Here is a 20,207-nt window from a genome sequence, read left to right as displayed (position 1 = left end):
GTTTGGAGAAACTGTAGGTAGAACAGTTACATCATCTTGATGCTTATGATGTTAAAGGAGGGAGCGATAGGTTTGGTGTGAGGCTTCAGGAATTGATATCCATAATTACAGTACCTGACACAGTGCCTGGCATATAATATGTGTTAAATAGATGCTAACTTCTATTGTTCATTGTTATATTAATGCACAATAGACATGCAGCATTATTTGTGGAAATCGAAATTTAAAAATGTTTATAACTTTGTATTTATTAGTGATAATTAATAGTTTGTTTACTTCTGTTTCCTCCTGGTCATGCAGGGTCCCCTGAATTTCTGTCTTCTCTACACCCAACTCTTGCACTCCAGGATCATAGCACTATTTACATGTATTTCGTATTTTAAAGTTTACAGAAGACTTCTCAGGGAAATATTTTTTAAAAAGTAGAATGCCAGGGCGGTTCAGTCATTTGAGCAGCTGACTCTTGATTTTGGCTCAGGTCATGATCTCAGGGTCTTGGGATCGAGCCTGGTGTCTGGCTCCTCTCTCAGTGGGGAGTCAGCTTGAGGATTCTCTGTCCCTCTTCCTCTACCCCTCCCCCCACAGTCTCTCTCTCTTTCTTTCTCTCAAATAAATATGCCTTAAAAAAAAAAGGGTAGAGTGCCAAAATTTTCACCCTAGGAATTTTTTTTTTAAGATTTATTTATTTATTTATTCGACAGAGATAGAGACAGCCAGCGAGAGAGGGAACACAAGCAGGGGGAGTGGGAGAGGAAGAAGCAGGTTCATAGCAGAGGAGCCTGATGTGGGGCTCGATCCCAGAACGCCGGGATCACGCCCTGAGCCGAAGGCAGACGCTTAACCGCTGTGCCACCCAGGCGCCCCTAGGAATTTTTTTTTTGAACTTGAGTTTGGCTCTGTGGAAAGAGAAGAAGACATAGATAGGTTAAGCATTTCTTGTCTTATTGATCATTTCAAGAAGCACTTATGGAAAATTACTCTCTGAGAAACTGAAGCAAGGCATGTAGCTCTTCTTCAGCTCCCTGATTTCCTCTAGAGGTAAAGGAAACTTGGGTAGGAGCATTGAGTTCTGCTCAAGGTTTGTCTTGTGGGAGAGTAGCATTAGGCACAGGCCTGAGCCCCATGGTAGCTCTCAACAAATTCCATATAAAATGGTTTCCATAACACCTTTTGAAGAACAGAGTTCTCAACAATTAAGTTTTCTTAGACTATCTTCACCATTTGAGCACCCAATACCCTTTGGAGTCTCCAGTTATTTTTTTCCAAGATGTCATGGAAGGAGATATTCATGACACTTTGATCTGCTCTTGGGCATCTATGGAGAATCAGCCTTTCTTGTAGGTAACTTGTGCCTGCCACTATTTTTAGGAATCCACCTAATGGAAATTACCGTTTCTTGAATCTTAGGTCAAACGGCCTCCACATGTTTCTATTTCAGAGCTATAATGGAGAGGAGATTCTGAAATGTGGTTTGCATAGTATAACTAAGGCAGCTAAAGATTTAAACAACAGGTATTTACAATACTTCAAAAAAGTGATGTTACCTGTAGTGGAAACTATCTAGAACATATTCACATTCATTTTAAATAATTTCTGTTAGATAATTGCTTATGTAATGTAATCATTTTGATCATTGTTAAGATGATTATTAAACTTATTAACCTCTTTAAAAAGTCAATTTTACATATTGCAAAGAATTAAATTCATATATATATTGAGAAAGGATATTCACAATGAATTTAATCTAACATAATAAGAAAAATTTCTTAATTAGTGGTATATTAAATCAATGTTTCAGCCAAATTTATTTAAATTACAAGTGACAAAATCATTTCAAAACAGTCTACAAAAGAGTCCTGGGACAAAAATATAGGGAAGCATCTAGGTATTACAAGGAGTAACAGCCTTCAGATCTCTGCCACTCTCTCCTTATACTTTTTTTTTTTTAATCTTTGTTGATTAGCTTAATTTGTATATATACTCAGTAGCTTTCCAATTTACATTTCTCAGTTTATGAGAAGACCCAAAGCGATCCTATTTGAGCCTCATTTCTAAATTTTCAAGAAAGAGTCCTAATTCCCCACCAGCATGGTCAAGTGCCCAGTCTGATCTGGTCAGCTATGCAGGGCCCCTGCTCCTGAACACCAAGAACTCTGCACACAGTGGAGTCTCTGTAACTGTAATCTATATAAAGGGGAGCACTTAAAGCCCAGCAAAACTGCAGTGAGAATGCCTCACTGGGATTCTGCAAAGTCAGAGTCCTGCAGGTGTGGCCAAGGGCTTAGGGTCATATAGAAGAAATGTGGAAGAAGTGGATCTATTTCTGGCATAAAAAAAGTGAGCAAGAGACCTCAACTTTTATATCCTACCACAGACAACAACAACAACAACAAACCCCTAAGATTCTGTTCTAACTTTAGAAAGCACAGATAGATAGAAGTAGGTTTGAACACTTTTAACAGACAATCTTGTTCATGTCCTAGTAGCTAAGTTGGACGTTTTGCGTTTATTAAAAAAAAAAAATCATAAATCCTGGGTGGGAGGGAACTTAAAAAATATTCGAGAAAAAAAATTTTCTCCTTTGGCCAAAGAGGAATGTGAGGCTGAATTAGAAAGAGGGTATGCCCAGGTTTACATAGCTCATTAGTTGCAAAGCTAGAATTAGAAGCTCATTCTAAATCCTGAAGAATATGAGTGGACTGCTGCCTTTGGAACATTGGCCCAGAAGTCTGGTATCACATTTACTTGCTTGGTTCGCTTTTTGGAAATGATCCAGGCCTGGTTATAAACAAGAATTGCTCTTTAATTAGAGTGTCCTGGGTTAAGCCTGTTGCCATGAAAAACTATCTGCCTTTCATTGTTTCCTGACAGTCTCTTCACATACACTATATTTGATATCTTCGATAGCTCCTTGTGTTCTGGGTTGAATAGTGTCTCCCCAAAAGTTCATGTCTACCCAGAACCTGTGCATATGACCTTACTTGAAAGTAGAGTCTTTGCAGATATAATCAAGTTAAGATGAAGTCATACTGGATAAGAGTGGGCCCTAAATCCAATATGATTGGTGTCTTTATAAGAAGAAGGCTATTTGGACAAAGACCCAGATACACAGGGAGAACACCATATGATAATGAAGGTAGAAATTGAAGTGATGTGTCTATAAGCCAAGGAACGAATGCCAAGGATTACAGGCAATAATCAGAAGCTGGAAGAGAGGCACAGAACATATTCTCCTCAGACTCCCCAGAAGGAATCAACCCTGCCAACACCTTGATTTTAGATTTTCTGGTCTCCAGAACTGTGAGAGAATAGATTTTTTTGTTGTTCTAAGACACCTTATTTGTGGCAATTTGTTGTAGCCATGCTAGGAAATTAATTCGCCATGTCACGCATGTGTATGGCATGTATAACTTTCTTATAGATTAGTACTTGGAATTTGTGCAAAATAAACAGGATAATTTGATATTAAAATTAGATGTGTGCAAGGCAGACTTCTGGGTTTTCTTAAACAGCATTTCTAACCAAGACCTTCTTTACCTCTTCTCAACATTTTGTTTAGAATGGCAGGAAAAAGTGTGACAAATAGAACCAAAAGGATGCTGAGTGTCTTTAGTAGCAAACTAGGCATTGTCTAGGGCACCTTTCCAAGTTATCTCTGCCTTTCATTTTATAACTCTATAAGTTGTATAAAATTAATAACAATGCATCTGATTCTGGTTCATATCAATGCAAATGAATTGTATTCAGGGGAGTGTAATTGTGTAGTTTTTCATCTATTTGCGAATTCATTTAGCATTCCTGATTGCCTGTATATGTGTGGTCCTTTGAATCCTCCTTAGAACTGGTTATAACATTACTGGTTCTTTCACTGATTGAGTTAAATAAAATCTTAAACATAAGCTCACTTTATATTTTCATAGGGGTCATGACTTTACTCTTTGTAAAAACTCTGTCCTTTAATAAGAATCTAGGGTTAATTCTTATAATTCTTAATTTTGATAATCTCCATCAGAACTTAAGGCAAAGAGAATTACAAGGGCAAAATTTCCATTTCTCCTTACCCTGTGTTGAAAGCCTTTCTAAACTTCCAAAAGCATTTTTACAAGATTTTAACTTCCTATTTTAACAAGGGGTATCCATTATAGATGACAAAAAGAATATAAAAAAATCTTAAGATATATTCTGGAAAATTAGTCAAAGCAATGCCCTTGGTCTCTTCAGCAGTGCCAATCCGGAGAACAAAGTTCGAAGTTATTCTTTGCTTCCAGTCATACTTTGGCTAAGACAAGCTTTCTAGACCTAACATAACCCCCACGTAAGTTGACAACAGGAACTTAAATCTCATTTTTAAAGCTTCTTCATTGATGTGAAACGGCTTTGAGAGGATAATTGATACTGCCCTTTAAATTCTTAAAAACTGGCATGAGGATCATACTAGCATGAAAGGTGATACAGTGATGAAGTTGTATCCCTGTGACAATCTCATGTCCAACTGGGGCTATAGAAACAAGAATATTCAGAGGGCTTAGGAAGGAAAGGCAGCATGCCAGATGTGTCCTGGGCAGAATGGAGTCAATTTTGCAGAACATAAGGAGAAGTAATGACCCATAAAAACTCCTGGTTACTGCTCTAACACAGGAGGAGACTAGAAAAAAGACATAGCACATTTCCTCGCAGCCTGGGATACCCCAGAGTTTTGGGTGTTTCTTTATTTTTTTTATTTTTGTTTTTTGTTTTTGTTTTGTTTTGTTTTTAGGTTCTTCACATGCTGGGCTACAGAATCAAGAGTCTGGCTTGGAAACTGACTCAATTGTTAGGCCCTGGATATGTTTGATGCTAAATCTGTTTTTTGTTCTCCGTATATAATCTGTGTTCTTTGGATACGACAGACCCACAGCATAATGGTTTAGGATGGCTGATATCCTACCCTTGTGTAGGCATTTTCTAACATGATTGAGTTTATTTTCACTTCTGTTTTTCAGTCCCTGCTGACTTTGTTACTCAGTTCAGAGTGCATGGTTCCTTGGCTGACATGAGAGTCTAGGATATTTGCAGCTCCTCTGGAGACTCCTGCCTGCTCTTGTATCTTCAGCGAGCACCATCTTTGTCTTTCACAGCTCCTCAGGTGGCTGAAATTTTCACAGCTTGTTAGGTGGCTCTGGCTTTCACAGTTTGTGGCCCTGAATGGCTGCTAGGGGAACAGCATTTTCACTTCTTCCCAAAGCCAAGCTTCGCAGTAGAAATGTGTGAGCTGTGCCAGTAGCCTCCCAGAAATCCTGTGGTTGTGGCAGATGCAAGCTAACGCAGCATGGAGATGAGATTTCTTCCAGATTGGGAATTGATGTCCCAAACAGAAAGTGAATTGTACTGACTTTGTTCTCAAGTAAGTTGTGACAAGTCGAAATAAGAGCAGTACCACATAAAATTGCTGGCAAAATAAACAGCGAAGAGCACTGTATGTGGAATATTGGTCCCTGTATATTTTTTTCTTTTAATAGTTGTTAATATAGCCAAGATGCTAAAATGTATTTAATAGAGGTTTCCCTTGATATGGCACTATTTTCAGGAGCCAGGGAAAAATAGTGTTTTATCAGGAAGAAGGTAATAAGCAGGAATTGAAATGTTTTCATTTGGATCCTAAGTGGTGCCTGAGGTAAAATTGCACAATGTTAAAGCAACAATAATTGGTTCCTCCTGGCTTTCTCCATTGAAGGAAATTGAAATTCAATTGACTTTCAATGGAATAGTCATGGAGTTCCAATTGTCATTGCTCTGACTTTGTGCTTGTCTATCCCAAGAATGGTATGGGAGCCAAAAAAGAAAAGGTTCTGAAACAGCTGGGAAAATCAGGGCAATTATTTTAGGACAGACTGTTGGGGAATGAGGTATTCTGTATATAGGAATAGATTTCAGTGCACCTCAGAGCCCATAATTGATACGTTGCCATTGTTGACATTAACTTGAATATGGTTGGAAGTGGGGTGCGGTTCTTGCGTAATTATTGATGATAAAGCAAAGTTTAATATAAAGAGGTTAAACTATGACAACAGTCTAGGCTTGGAAGCAAAATGAGAGATCAACACTGAGTCTCTTTGTCTTGTGGATTTAGATAATTTTAAGTAGTGTTGCAAGGTGCCATTATAAAACAATTACAGTAGCTAATGCTTATATTTAGATATTATGCCAGCTTATCTCATTTATTACTTGCCAAAAAAAAAAAAAAAGTTAGCACTGGCCCTTTTTGTAGATGAGGAATCTCAGACTCAGAAAAGTCAGGTGTCCTTTTCAAGGTTAATATAGCTAGACAGTTGTTGGGTCAGAATTTAATCCAGGGTATGAATGAGTCTTAACCTCTGTAAAATCCTTACTCTAAGCAAGGTTATTTAGAAGGAAACAAAAAAACAAAACAAAACAAAGCTATTGGGACTACAGATTGCCTATTAATAAGAATAAAGTAAGGCACTAGAATTGTTAATGTGATGGTTGAACAAGCTAGTTGGAGAAATATGGTGAAAAAGAGCCATTAATTATTTGATTAAAAAATTGTACTAAAATATCTTAGTTTTATTCAAGGTACCAGATTTAACATGCATTAAAGACATACTTTTAAACATTTCCTTTTGGAACATTTCAAACAAATTCAAAAGCACGGAGAATAATATTAGAAAATCTTATATACTCATTACTTAGTTATCAACTCATGGCGAATTATATTTCATCTCTACCCCCAAATACTTCCCCGCTACTAACAATCTTATGAAACAAACCTGACTCTGTTATTTCATACATAAATATGTCAATATGTATTTCTAATAGATAAGGACTCCTTATTTTAAAAATCACAATATTGTTTTACATATTATAACTCCTTAATATTCAAATATTCAGTCTAAAATATCTAAGAATTTTTAAAAATCAGCTTTACCGATAGGGGGCCTGGCTGGCTCAGTCAGTTAAGCGACCAACTCTTGATTTTGGCCCAGGTCATGATCTCAGGGTTGTGAGATCTAGCCCTGGGTTGGGCTCTATGCTCAGTGTGGAGTCCCCCCTGAGATTCTTTCTCCCTCCCTCTCTCTCTGCCCCATCCCCCACTCATGCTTGCATGCTCTAAAATAAATAAATAGAATCTTAAAAAAAAGAGGTAAAATCAGCTTTATTAAGATACAGCTTACATAAAATAAAAACAACCTATTTTATGTGTACTGTGAAATAATTTTTTTTTTTTTTTTTTAAAGTAGACTCCACATGTGGGATCCAACTTGGGGCTTGAACTCACAACCCTGAGATCAAGACCTGAACTGAGATCAAGAGTCAGGCTTAACTGAGTGAGCCACCCAGGCACCCCCAGTGAAACGATTTTTAACAAATATATACACTTGTATAACCATTACCCGAATGAAGATAGAGAATAATTTCTTCATGCCCCCAGTTCCCACTGGCTCTTTCTCAGTCTCTCTTCTGCTCAACCCCAGCTCCAGGAAGCTACCATTCTGCTTTCCATCATGATAAATTATTATTTTTGACTTGATTTTTGGCTTTACCTTTAATAGTTCTTTTAGTCATTTTAGCTTAATTTTCTCTTCTGTTTCCAGTTTCTTACAGTAAAACTTTTATATGTGATTTGAATCTTTTTCCCAAATACTTAAAATTATCAACATTCCTCTAAGCATTACTTTAGTTGTATCCCATAAATTTTGACACATTGCTTTTTCATTTTTGTTTTGTTCAAAATATTTTCCAATTTCCCTTTGATATTTTTTTAACCCATAGGCTATTTAGAAATTTGTTGTTTAATTTTCAAACATTTGGGGATTTTTCTGTCAATATTCCTATAACTTATCTCTAGTTTAATTCTATTTTGGTCAGAGAATATACTTCCTGTGATTTCAGTCAATTTAGCTTAATTGTGACTCATTTTGTTACCCAGCATACAGCATATCTTGGTGAATGTTCCATGGGCACTTGGAAAGTTTATTGATTATACTGTGTTGAATGGTACGCTCTAATAAATGCCAGTTGGGTTAAGTAGGTTGCAGTGTCATCCTACATTGTTACACATTTTTTTTCTACTTCTAGCAATTAATGGGAGTGTAAGGTAAACTGTGCAGTTATGTTTGTGAATGTATTATGAACATTTTATTGTGTGTACATCTATTTAAAATTTCTGTGTCCTCTTGAGAGATTGCTTTGTCTTCTCTTTCTAATATGCATTTACCATATATATACTATATGTAGCTATTGAAGATTTTTTATCTTTATTGTCGGCATAATATATCTTTTCTCATTCTTTACTTTTCAGCAAACTGCCTTGAGATTTTAGTGGTCGTCTTGTAGAGAATTTACAATCAGGCCTTGTTTATATTCACTTTGATGTTTTCTAATTCTTAGAAGTGTTTGGAACACTTACATTTAACCTAATTATTGATATGGTTGAATTTAAATCTACTACCCTCTTTTGTGTATTCTACTTTTCCATCTATTCTTTGTGTCTGTTGTCTCTTTTTCCCCCTTGTTCATATTTTTAAATTAATTCCAGTATCTTTGTTTTATTCTAATTGTTGCTCTAGTATTTATAATATGCACCTTTATTTTATTACAATCTACTTTCAACAAGTAGTATACCACTTTACATATAAGACCTTTACAACTCTGTACTTCAATTTCTCCAATTTCTTCTCTTTTGCCTTTGTATCATTCATTTTACTGCTACATAAATTATAACCCACAAAATGATACATAGGTACATTTGTAATTTAAACCATCATTACCCTTAAAGAAAGTTTAAAATAAGGAAAATAGTTATAGTCACAAGTATATGTTTGCCTTTCCTAGAGTTATGATCAGTAATTTTCCTTTTTTTTTCTTCTTTTCTTTCTTTTCTTTTCTTTTTTTTCTTTTCTTTTCTTTTCTTTCTTTTTTCTTTTATTTCTCTTTCTTTCTTTCTTTTTTTCTTTCTTTCTTTCTCTCTCTCTTTTTCTCTCTCCCTCTCCCTCTCTCCCTCTCTTCCTCTCTTTCTTTCCTTTTCTTCTTTTTTTTTTCTTTTTTGGTCCATGGCTTGGGAAAGGGCTCTGAGGTAGTTAAAAAGCTGCCTAGTGGCTGCTGGGACAGGCTCAGGCACAAGCCCTGGCACCAGGGTGATGTTAGAGGGGTCCCTGAAAGGCTGCTCGGCGCCAGAGGCTCCTAGTTGTGTTTGAGAATGAGCCTTTGGAAGAGATCCTCACCCAGCCCCGCTGGGGACAGCCAGCCTGTGGAGGTTTGTCAGGTGGTTGCCCATCTTCTTAATGAGTTTCACCTCCTCATCTAGGAAGTGGTTCTCCAGGAAGTCACAGAGATGGGGCTCTGCAAAGCAGAACCCAGGGCAAGCAGATCCAAAAGGGCCTGGTACAGGATCTTCTCCAAAGCCAGGGTGGCTTCCTTGGCATCCAGGGTTTTACCCTACTCATCTTGGGAAGGCTTCTGCAGTCCTGGAAGAGGATGCAGCCACTGTGTGGTTTTGCATCTTCAAGAGATGCTCAGTGCCCTCATGCTTCTCCTCAGCCAACTCACAGAAGAAGTGGCCCACACCCTCCAGAGCCACATTATCACGGTCAAAATAGAAACCCAGAGAGGAGTAGGTGTAGGAGGCCCGCAGATGCATGTTGACTAGGTGGTTGATGTTGGCCTTCACCTCAGTGGAATAATTCTGACATGTCTGGGAGCTCCTGGTTGATCAGTAAAGAAGAGCTAAGCTCGAAATAGAGTATATTGGCTGGTCCCAGAGGCAGAGGGTGGCTAAGAAAATGGCTCTGAAGTTTGCAACTGAAAAAAGATTGGAGAATGGTTGGAGGCTAGTAGAAGGGGCATCCTTGGGTCTGTTCCATCCAAACACTGTTGAAGCAAGAGACAGATACGCAGGACCGCTGGGCACTCTGCCTGATCAATAATTTTTCTAAGGAACACTAGTTTATTCTAGTGAGAAATTAAAAGTCTGCTTTCTGGGTACTAGGGCGCCCATTGTAAGTATGTTAGTCGCTGTAAGATTTTTTCCAAATTGTGAAATATATTAGTTTCTGTTCTTTCATAATGATTATTCCAACCTTAGCAGCTTAAAACAGTATACATTTCATATGCAGTTTCTATTACTTTAAATTTCTTTGCATAGGGGTGCCTGGGTATTGCATTTGGTTAAGTCTCTGACTCCTGGTTTCAGCTCAGGCCCTGATCTCAGGGTTGTGAGATTGAGACGGCGTGGGCTTTGCGTTCAGTGTGGAATCTGCTTGAGATTCTCTCTCCTTCTCACTCTGCCCCTCCTGCTCACAGTCTTCTCTCTCTCTCTCTCTAAAATAAATAAATCTTTAAAAAAGTAAGTTTCTTTGCATAGATACAATTGCTGATCTTGTATTTTTTTCTTTTCTTTGAAGAACTCCATTATAATTTATTATAAGGTAGCTTTTCCAGTGATGAATTCTGTAAGCTTCTCTTTGTCCCCCAAATCCCTTTTGTCTCAATTTTTGGAGGCTATATCCCCTGGATAAGTAATATTATGTTGCATTTTTTTGCTTTAGGCACATACTTTTTTTTTTTTTTTTTTGGTTTGCATGATTTCAGAAAATAAATCTTCACTGTCTTACCTTTGTTCCTCTGTGTGCGATGTGTCTTATTTCTCTGGCTACTTTCAAGAGTTTCTCTTTTAACACACAGGTTTGCAGCAGTTTGGTTGTTAGTATTCTATGACTAGCAATTTTGATGTTGTTTCTTTGTGTTTGTCCTTTTTAATGTTTGATGCACTTCTCACATTTGTAGATTTATTATTTTCATCAAATTTGAAAAATCTTGTTAGTCATTTTAAAAACTTGTTTCTATCTCTATTTGGGGATTCTGCTATTATCTCCCATGTAACCAAGTCCCTTTTCATTTTTTTCAGCCTTTTATTTCCCTCTGATTCATGTGGATGGATTCTATGTCTTAAAGTTCATTGATCTTTTTTTCTGCAGTGTCTAATCTGCTGTTAAGCTCACACATTGGATTTTCATTTTAGATAGGATATTTTTCATCTCTCTTAATTGTTTTTGGTACTTTTGATTTCTTTTCTCATCATATTTACATTTTCTTTTCAGCAGACCTAAGAATATGGTGTGAATCTTCTCTGGTTTCTACTGAATGTCTGGCTATAGTCATGCATTGCCTGTTCCGATTATGTAATTAGTCATTTCTTTAAGAGGCATTAGTTTTTTTAGGGAAAAATTAAGTGTTTGAAGCTGGATATTAGAGTGCCCATTACTATTTAGTCATTATAAGTTTTTAAAATTAAATATATTAGTTTTATATTTCTGCTTAACCACAAATTTCACAGCTTAAAACAGTATGTTTCTTATATCATAATTTCTGTAGGTTGGGTCTCTTGCATGCCTTGGCTTGGTACTTTGCTCAGGGCCTCACAAACGTGCAGTGAAAGTGATAGCCAGGCTGTATTGCCATCTGGAGGCTAACCTTGGAAAGAATATACTTTCAAGCCCAGAGCCTGTTCATGTTGTCAGAATTCATTTTTTTCCAGTGGTATGACTTAAGGCATCAGTTTTTGCTGGCTGTTTGCTGGGAGCTGCTTTCACGTTCTAGAGAGGGTTTCAGTCCCTTGCCATGAGAACTTCTCCATCATGGCCACCCACTTCATCAAGCCAGCAAGAATAATCTCTCAGTCTGATGGAGTCTCCTACAACATAATGTAATCTTGAGAGTAATTTCATCATGTCTGCCATACAATATAATTTAATCAAGAGAGTAACATCCAATAACTGTTGAAATAGTCTATTAATGAGAAACAATACATATTTCACTCATACTTAAGGTGATTATTACAGATGTGTAGACATGAGTAGTGGGAAATCATTGAGGATCTGCCTGCTGTATGAGAGCTAGAAGTTTTTTAAAAGCAAAATAGATCATGAGTTCATACTAATATTTCTTATTCAAATTCAAGAGTACAAGATTTTTGCTTTGCTCACATATCTTATATTTGTATCTCCTCTCTTCCATTTAAAATGCCAGTTTCCCAAGAACAACGTAATTTTCAGTTCTATGTATATAAAAATGCATACACAACAATCTGAGAATTATAGTTCCATCAATATGTTTGAAGATAACTTAAGAATTTTTTCTGCACTGCTTTATTTTTAAAAAATGCCACTGGGTATACGTGTCAAATCATTGTCTTTCTTTATTGGGATGTAACTGACATATAACATTATATTAGTTTCAGGTTGTACCACATAATGCTTCAATATATGTATATAATGAAAAATGATCACCACAGTATGTCTAGTTAACATGCATCACTACACATACTTAAAAACATTTTTTTTTTGGTGATGAAAACTTCAAAGCTCTAGTCTCTTAGCAACTTTTAAAAATACAGTATGTTATTACTAACTATGGTCACAAATCATTGTCTTTTAAATATGTTGGGGTAGTTTCTACAAATGAGTATAAAATAAAGCATTTTTGTTTCATTTTAACTTTCAGGGTCTACTTTAAAGTGTTTATTTTGTTTTGTAAATATATAAAATTTGCATGACTCCAGTGTCACATCTCTCAGACATGGTATATTCAAAGAATCAGCCTAGTTTCTGTCCCTTTGCCTGCAACTTTTCACAGTCAGCCCCCTTTCCCTCCACTCCTTCAGCCCTAATTAACCCTTAGGGTACTTTCTATCCTTACAGATTTGTCTATTTGGACATTACATACAAATGGAATAATATAATGTGGCTTTTTGTGTCTGGCTTTTTTTGCTTAGCATAATGTTTTCAAGGTGCAACCGTGTCATAGCAGTTTTAGTACTTACTTCATTCACTTTTATGGCTGAATGTTCAGTGTATGTTATTATACATTTTATTTTTTCCATTTTGTGGTTGATGGACATTGGTTGTTTCTTTATTTTGAATAATGCTCTGAACATTTGTATATAATTTTTTTTGCATAAGACATAAGTTTTATTTCTTTTGTGTATATATACCTCAGAGTGGAATTGCTGGAACAGTTAGTAACTTTAGATTTAACCTTTTGAGGACCTGGCAGACTGTTTTCCAAAGTGATTGCAGTATTTTACTTTTCCCTCGGCAATGTATGAGTGCTCTGGTTTCCCCACATCCTTTCCAACACTTGGTGTTATATGTATTTTGATTGTAGTCATCCTACAGGTTGTAAAGTGGTATCTCATTGTGGTTTTTGGCTTGCATTTCCTTGATGGCTGAGGATAACAAAATACATTTTCCATGTGTTTATTGGCCATTTGTGTGTCTTCTTTAGAAGAATGTCTGCTCAGATTCTTTGCTCACTCTACCCTATCCCCTTTACTTACCCTATATAACCATTTAAAAAGTCTCATACTCCTATTATTTTTAAAAGAAGCAAATGCAGACACATAAATATGTTCTCTCTCCTTCATGGATAAATGGTAGCTTGTGCTATACAGTGCATTCCACCTTGCTTTAACACTTATCATGTTGATTGTTCCATAATTACATATAGAAAAATTCTTCATTCTTTTTTTAAACTGTATCCTCCTGTGTTGTGATGGCATGTCATGTTTTAGAGTGTGCTCATGCTGTAGTTTACCTAGTTCGTCCCCTAATTTTTGAACATTTGGGTTTCCAATTTCTGTGCCATTTCAAATAATGCTGCATAGAATAACCTTGTGTATGTAACTTAATATTTTTCAATATGTCTGTAATAGATTCCTAAAAGTAGAAGTTATAAATTAGAATGCAAATAGATACTTTTTATAGATATTTTAAAATGTCTTTCCGTAAAGATTGTGCCATTTTTAATGACCACTGATAAGGTGTGAGAATTCCAGTCTTTCAACAACTTCATTCAAGATTATGTTGTCAAACTTTGGGTTTTTACACTGCGACAGGAGAGAAATGACGTTGTCAGGTCAGTTTTAATTTGCATTTTGTCATGGTTAAAAGCCATAAGCAATTAATTTTCCATGAAAGGGCTATTCATATTTCTATCCCATTTTTTCTTTTGGTCTGAGACATAGAGACACAGTTTTCTGTTTGTTTGTTTACAAAATAATATAACAGAATACATCACACACAAAAGGATTTGTGTTTACTGTTATATGTGTAAACCCTTCCATATAGGGCTCTTCCTTGTCCAGTTAACTATTCTAAGGTGACAGCTTCTTGAGAAAATTATTTACATTTCTTCACATTACAAAATGGTGGCATTGGTGCCTATAAAAAATAATGTCTGCCACTCGTTTGGGTCCCTGGGAGTAATTGGAGACCTTTATTGGTTAAAATCAGTTTACATTTTAAGTCCTTTTAAATTCACATTCCTTTACCCAACTCTGTCTTCATGGGTCTTTTTGGTTATTTTTTTTTAAAGATTTTGTTTATTTGACAGAGAGAGAGACAGCATAAGCAAGGGGAATGGCAGGGCGGAGGAGAGGGAGAACCAGGCTCCCCACTGAGCAGAGAGTCTGATGTGGGGCTCCATCCCAGGATCCTGGGATCATGACCTGAGCCAAAGGCAGACGTTGAACCAACTGAGCCACCCAGGCACCCCATGGGTCTTTTTGGGATGAAAACTTTTTAGCAAAGGACACACTGGTATCAACTGGGAATCATCTTTCTAGGAGATTTACAGCTACTCCTAAACATAGGGAAATTTTTAAAAGCACAACCTAGAGTTTTGTCACTATCAATATCACAAAAGTATTGATTGCTTGTTCTTTGTCTTGAATTGTTCTAGGTAACATGTTCGGAAGGGTAGAAAAGGACTACAAAGGACTAGAAATCTCAAGCAGACTCCCCACTGAGTGCTGAGCCTGTTGCGGGGGGGGGGGGGGGGGGGGGGGAGGGGGCTCCATCCCAAAACCCTGAGATCATGACCTGAGCTGAAATCAAGAGTCAGATGCTCAACGGACTGAGCCACCCAGGCACCCCATTAATAATTCTTTATAATAATTATAAAGATTTTTTAAAAGATGGTTGCAGTTTGAGGAGTTTGAAGTCACTGCTGTAGGATAAATTCTTTTAGAGAGCTTTGTTTTTTCATGAGATCAGGTCAGTTGACATCCCTGTCTGTGAATATTGGGTCTTTTCCAGAGGCCTAATCTCAGGAGAGAATTATATTAGTAATAAGAAGGTCAAATAAAAGCTTCAAATCTCAGTGGTTTAAAACAATGTTTATTTCTTGCTTGCACAAAGTCTAATACATGTTCAGTTGCCCTTCTGTATTTTATAGTCTACACATGGAGTTCATGTCCTCAAGAATAGCTTGGTAAGGAAGATAAAGAGGAAGTACATTGGCTCTTAAATTTTTGGCCCTAAAGTGAATCTCATCATTTCCACTCATGACCAATTGGCCAGAGTGGTCACATGATTTCAGCCTAACTGCATAGGAGGCTGGGAAATATAAAGGGGTGTGGATGGATATTTAATGTGTCCATAGGGATGAATTTCAGAGGAAAAGTCTTTTTTTGCACTGAAGTACAGGAATCTGAGAATTGTCTCATGGCAGTTTGAGAAGAAATAGATTTGGAAGACCTGGAGAATAAAGGACAAGTCTGGAGAAATAGAAAGCCACACCAGCATGGCATCAGACCCGTTTATATTGGTCACAAAACAAATAAGAAATTCCTTATTATGGTGATTGAGTGATATGTTTCTAGGAACAGTTTTGTCTGCCATTTTTTTTTTAAAGATTTTATTTATTTATTTGACAGAGACAGCCAGTGAGAGAGGGACACAAGGAGGGGGAGTGGGAGAGGAAGAAGCAGGCTCATAGCGGAGGAGCCTGATGTGGGGCTCGATCCCATAACGCCGGGATCACGCCCTGAGCCGAAGGCAGACGCTTAACCACTGCGCCACCCAGGCGCCCCTGTCTGCCATTTATTTTAAAGTTGCATTTTGCTTTATGCTAAAATTACTTTTCATTACCCACAAAAATTCAGTGAAAATACTACAGAGAACAGGCTTGTGTTGTTGGCAGATGATCATTTAGGGATAACACATGAAGAAAGAGTCTTTTGATGATGGTATAAAATGGGGGTGGTGAAAAAGAATTCTCAGAAATTGAGAAAAGTTATGGAAGATATTTAAATTCAAGCTTTTGGTGAATACAGAGTGAGATTTCAGAAGATCCTAAACTAGCCCCTCCACCCCTCTATATACTCAGTAGAAAAATGTGGCACTGGGATTCCTACCCCCACAATAAACACAGTGTGGTTCTAATCCTTTAAAGGACAGAGTGACCCCCAAGGTTGGAGGATTCAGGATCTTTGTGGTTAAACCAATAAAACTCCATTTATTCACTTGTTAGTATTTAATAGAAGATATATAATTTATGTGTTACTTCATTAAGTCTAACAAAATAGATATTAGCTTCTGTATTTTATAGATTAGATAACTGGGGCTCTGAGAGTTTAAATGACTTGCCTAAAATGCATATGTTGTAGGGGGAAGAGGCAAAATTCCAATCAGGATAAATGCTGTAGACTCTTTTTTTTTTTTTTTTTCTTTTTTCAAAGTATGTGCTGATTTGCAGGATTTTTGCCACCAATAAAATATGCATTTACTGGAACTCAGTGTTTAACCATAGCACATATCGAAGACACTCACTCATTCTGGTTTAGAAATGCAGTGATACTACTGTACTGTCCAAAGTGTTGATAAATCATTTCTAGGTTTGTTGAGAACCTATGTGGAGGTTTGAGATAGTATTTTCTTTGCTAAGTAAGTTGTAACTGCAGCTCAACACTTCCTAGGTTCATAATACACCTTATGTGGCCACAATATATCTAGCTTTTGAGGGGAGGCATTAAATGTTATATTAAAAAAAATATTCAGTGGCTGAAGTTATGGTAACATAGAATGCTTGTTCCAGGAGCTCTAGGAGCCATATTGCCCTAATTCTTCACCTAAAGAACTCATGCTTGAAAAAAGCTAATCTATGGAGAAATCCTTTTACAAATTGCTTGATTCCTACCAGCTACCAGTGGAATAAGCAATCTGTTCCTGCATTAATAGGCTGCTACCTAGAGGAAACACTTAGGCAAGATAGCAAGCTGTCTTTTAAAATTCTGGAAAGCAAAAATGTCAACGAGGCCTGATTTTACCAAGTGGGCCTTTGAATCCTAAACTGCTTATTAAGATTCGTGTGTTTGGAGCATATGTGAAACAAGCAACTGATTTCATTCATGTGGTACAATTAGCCAAAACCCAAACCAATAAATATTTGGTCCTTTGATGAGGGAAAGAAAATTCATATGTTGTCTTACCATTTAGTGGACTCTGATTACCTTCTATTATGCTTGAATGAGCAATATTTTTTTAATAGACTGTCCTACATTGAAAGCTAGTCTCCTCTTTAAGAGAGAGAGAGAGAATGTGTGTATTTACATATCAAGGGACACTTACTGAAATCATGGTTGGGCTCCATTCTGTTTTATAGCTCATCTCCTGGTGGTGACGAAAACTTGTACTTCTAAACTACATTATGTGTTTCAGTACCTATATATTCCTTTAAAAAATGTGCTGGAATAATTCAATTCCAAAAATATACATAGTTATCTTACATTTTCAGTGAGCCATGCTCTCTAACACATAAGAATTGATTACATTACAGAAACCACACAATACTCTCTTAAATTACATAATCTTCATGAGGCAAAACTATCTTTTTTCCCCCCTGAGCAAAAATAAAAGCTATATGTAAGCAATATTAAGCGCGTTGCTAAATGTTAGTAAAAAAAAAAAAAAAAATTCAATTGAAAAAAAAAAGGTAGGGCTGAGCAATCAATTTATATCTGGTTCAGAGCATGTTACAAATACCAAGAGATTTCAGAGTGTTGAAAATGAATCACAGCAGCATTCACGACTGAGCAGCAACAGGGAATGATATAAAATAAGTTCCCAGCTTGGGGTTTTCTGTAGGTTTCTCCTTTTGCCATGCAATCAATCATGTGCAGTATTGCATTCTTTCCATTTGTGCATTCATCACTGTACTAGCAATTGCACTGGGGAAATTGGACAGAGCAGAGGAGGAAAAGAGTCTGGCCGGACTGTTTAGTGACACAGGTGGCGGGTCTTTTCCTTTGAACTTGAGTTTGGGGGTTCCATTTCGTGTAGAGATGCATTTATAGGTATAGAAACTTCATCATGTGCTTGGGAAAATTCAAACACTGTTGGTGAAAAGCAGAGTACACACATGGAATATGGGGACTCTGATATGACGAAGCAAATTTTGATCAAAATGAGGGCTTCAGAGGGGAGGGGGGTGGGGGATTGGGATAGGCTGGTGATGGGTATTAAGGAGGGCACATATTGCATGGTGCACTGGGTGTTATACGCAAATAATGCATCATGGAACATTGCATCAAAAACTGGGGATGGTATTGCATGGTGACTAATATAACAAAATAAAAATTATTTAAAAAAAAGATTTTTAAGAACATTTGTGTTGAAGATCTAAACAAATCCTAGGATCACCAAAATAGAGATTTGTGTTTGAAGTTTGGAAGGATACAAAAGATCTCTTTTCAGGAGTCGGAAATCTTTAAGAGGTACAGGAAAGTGTTATTTTTGTAATTCAGCTGAGTACAGGTTTCCCCTTGTGTCTGAAAGAGTGCTTCTATGAAAACTTTTGTCAGCTGACATGGCATAAAGCAAAGAAGCAATTACCATTAATTTACATGGAAATTTTTTGAGCATTCCTAGACCTATAAACCAGTCTCTTTTAGGCTTTTCTGATACTTTAGTACACATTTTGCTAAAGGATGTACAAAAGAAGTGGACATAAGGTATAGCACGCATGTTCACAGACACAGTTCAAAGCTGTGGTGCTTGATGGTGAGATGCTGAGTGGAGTTTCTGGCGAAGGAGCTGGGTGATGTTACTGTCGCTGTTCGGGGTGCGCACTGCCTTTTTAATGGCTCATTTCAAAACAAGTACTGAATGCTATTTTCACTTTTTGCCCTTTTTTCAAAAAAGTGAAAATCCTCTTTGGATTTCTTTCAGTTAGTTAAAACAGGTACTGATGTAGGTCTTTTGTGAAAGCAAAGCAGTGTTTCATTCCTAGTTGGAATTTAAGAAACAAAACAGATGAACCTAGGGAAAGGGAAGGAAAAATAAAGTACTGTGAAAACAGAGAGGGAGGCAAACCATAAGAGATGCTGAACTTGAAGAAATGAACTGAGGGTTGCTGGTGGGGAAGTAGGTGGGGGGAAGGACAACAGGGTGAGGGGTATTAAGGAGGGCACTTGATGTCATGAGCACTGGGTGCTGTAGGCAACTGGTAAATCACTAAATTCTACCTCTGAAACTAATTAAAAAAAAAAAAAAGAAGAAGCCATGTTAAGGTGAACTTGCTCAAAGCAGGGATTGCCTGTATAGAGGGCTAGGTGAAACTTTTGGGAAAATCAGTATCACAGGTGTTTGAAAAAAGAATTTGGAATGGAGGAAGACTGGGAATGCTTTATAGAAAGCATGAGAAAAGTGACTAGAAAATCAACACAGGGCAACAGACTAGAGATTCGAGAGTGGGCAGTGCACCTGCCTGCGACAGGACGTGAGCCACCCTGTCTGGAACAGGGGCTTTATCCTAACCATGCTTTCTGAGTCTGTTATAGGTCCCAGGGACCACAGGAAGACAATCACAGGTAATACAGAGGATTTTCATTTTCTGGGCCTCTTAAAGCCATCATTGCTTCCTTTGTTATTTATTTACTGTTTTTACGATTCGTAGTGAAGAATATATTAGTACCATTTTCCAGTTAATTCTTAACTTTTTTGAAGAATTGAAAAATGGCTACAGTAGACACACTAGTTGTTTTTCATGCACCAGAAAGCAAGTTCACCTTGTGGGTATTTTGTTTGCCTGGTTTTCCATTTCCTTGCTGTTCTGGATAACCTTCCATCAGCATATTCCTTGAAATGAGCTTGAAGTATTTGTTCTATATTTTATATTGAACTTGGGCTCCTGTCTTTTGCAGACAAATGACTTGTTAACATATTGTTTTTGAAGCCCAATTTGCATTTCTGTGAACCAGGGATTAGGCATTGTGTGTAGATTAGGAATAATTCATGTCTAATTAATAATTGATGTTTTTCCGTATTCTGACAGAGATTTTGTTCTGCATAATATGAGAAGAGCAGATACTCCGTAGTGATGACAAGAGAAAACATTTTTCAAGTGCAAATAACACTAACACATCAAAATCA

The 20,207-nt window shown here is 37.0% G+C and overlaps 1 pseudogene; it reads right to left on the bottom strand.

The window, feature by feature from the left end:
* Positions 1-9,180: 9,180 nt before the first annotated feature.
* Positions 9,181-20,207, bottom strand: part of LOC113260660 (ferritin light chain-like) — a 63,838-nt pseudogene continuing 52,811 nt past the window's right edge.

Source organism: Ursus arctos, unplaced genomic scaffold (assembly GCF_023065955.2).
Source record: "Ursus arctos isolate Adak ecotype North America unplaced genomic scaffold, UrsArc2.0 scaffold_18, whole genome shotgun sequence".
Classification (NCBI taxonomy): Eukaryota; Metazoa; Chordata; class Mammalia; order Carnivora; family Ursidae; genus Ursus; species Ursus arctos.
This window is presented reverse-complemented; position numbering and strand designations above follow the sequence as displayed.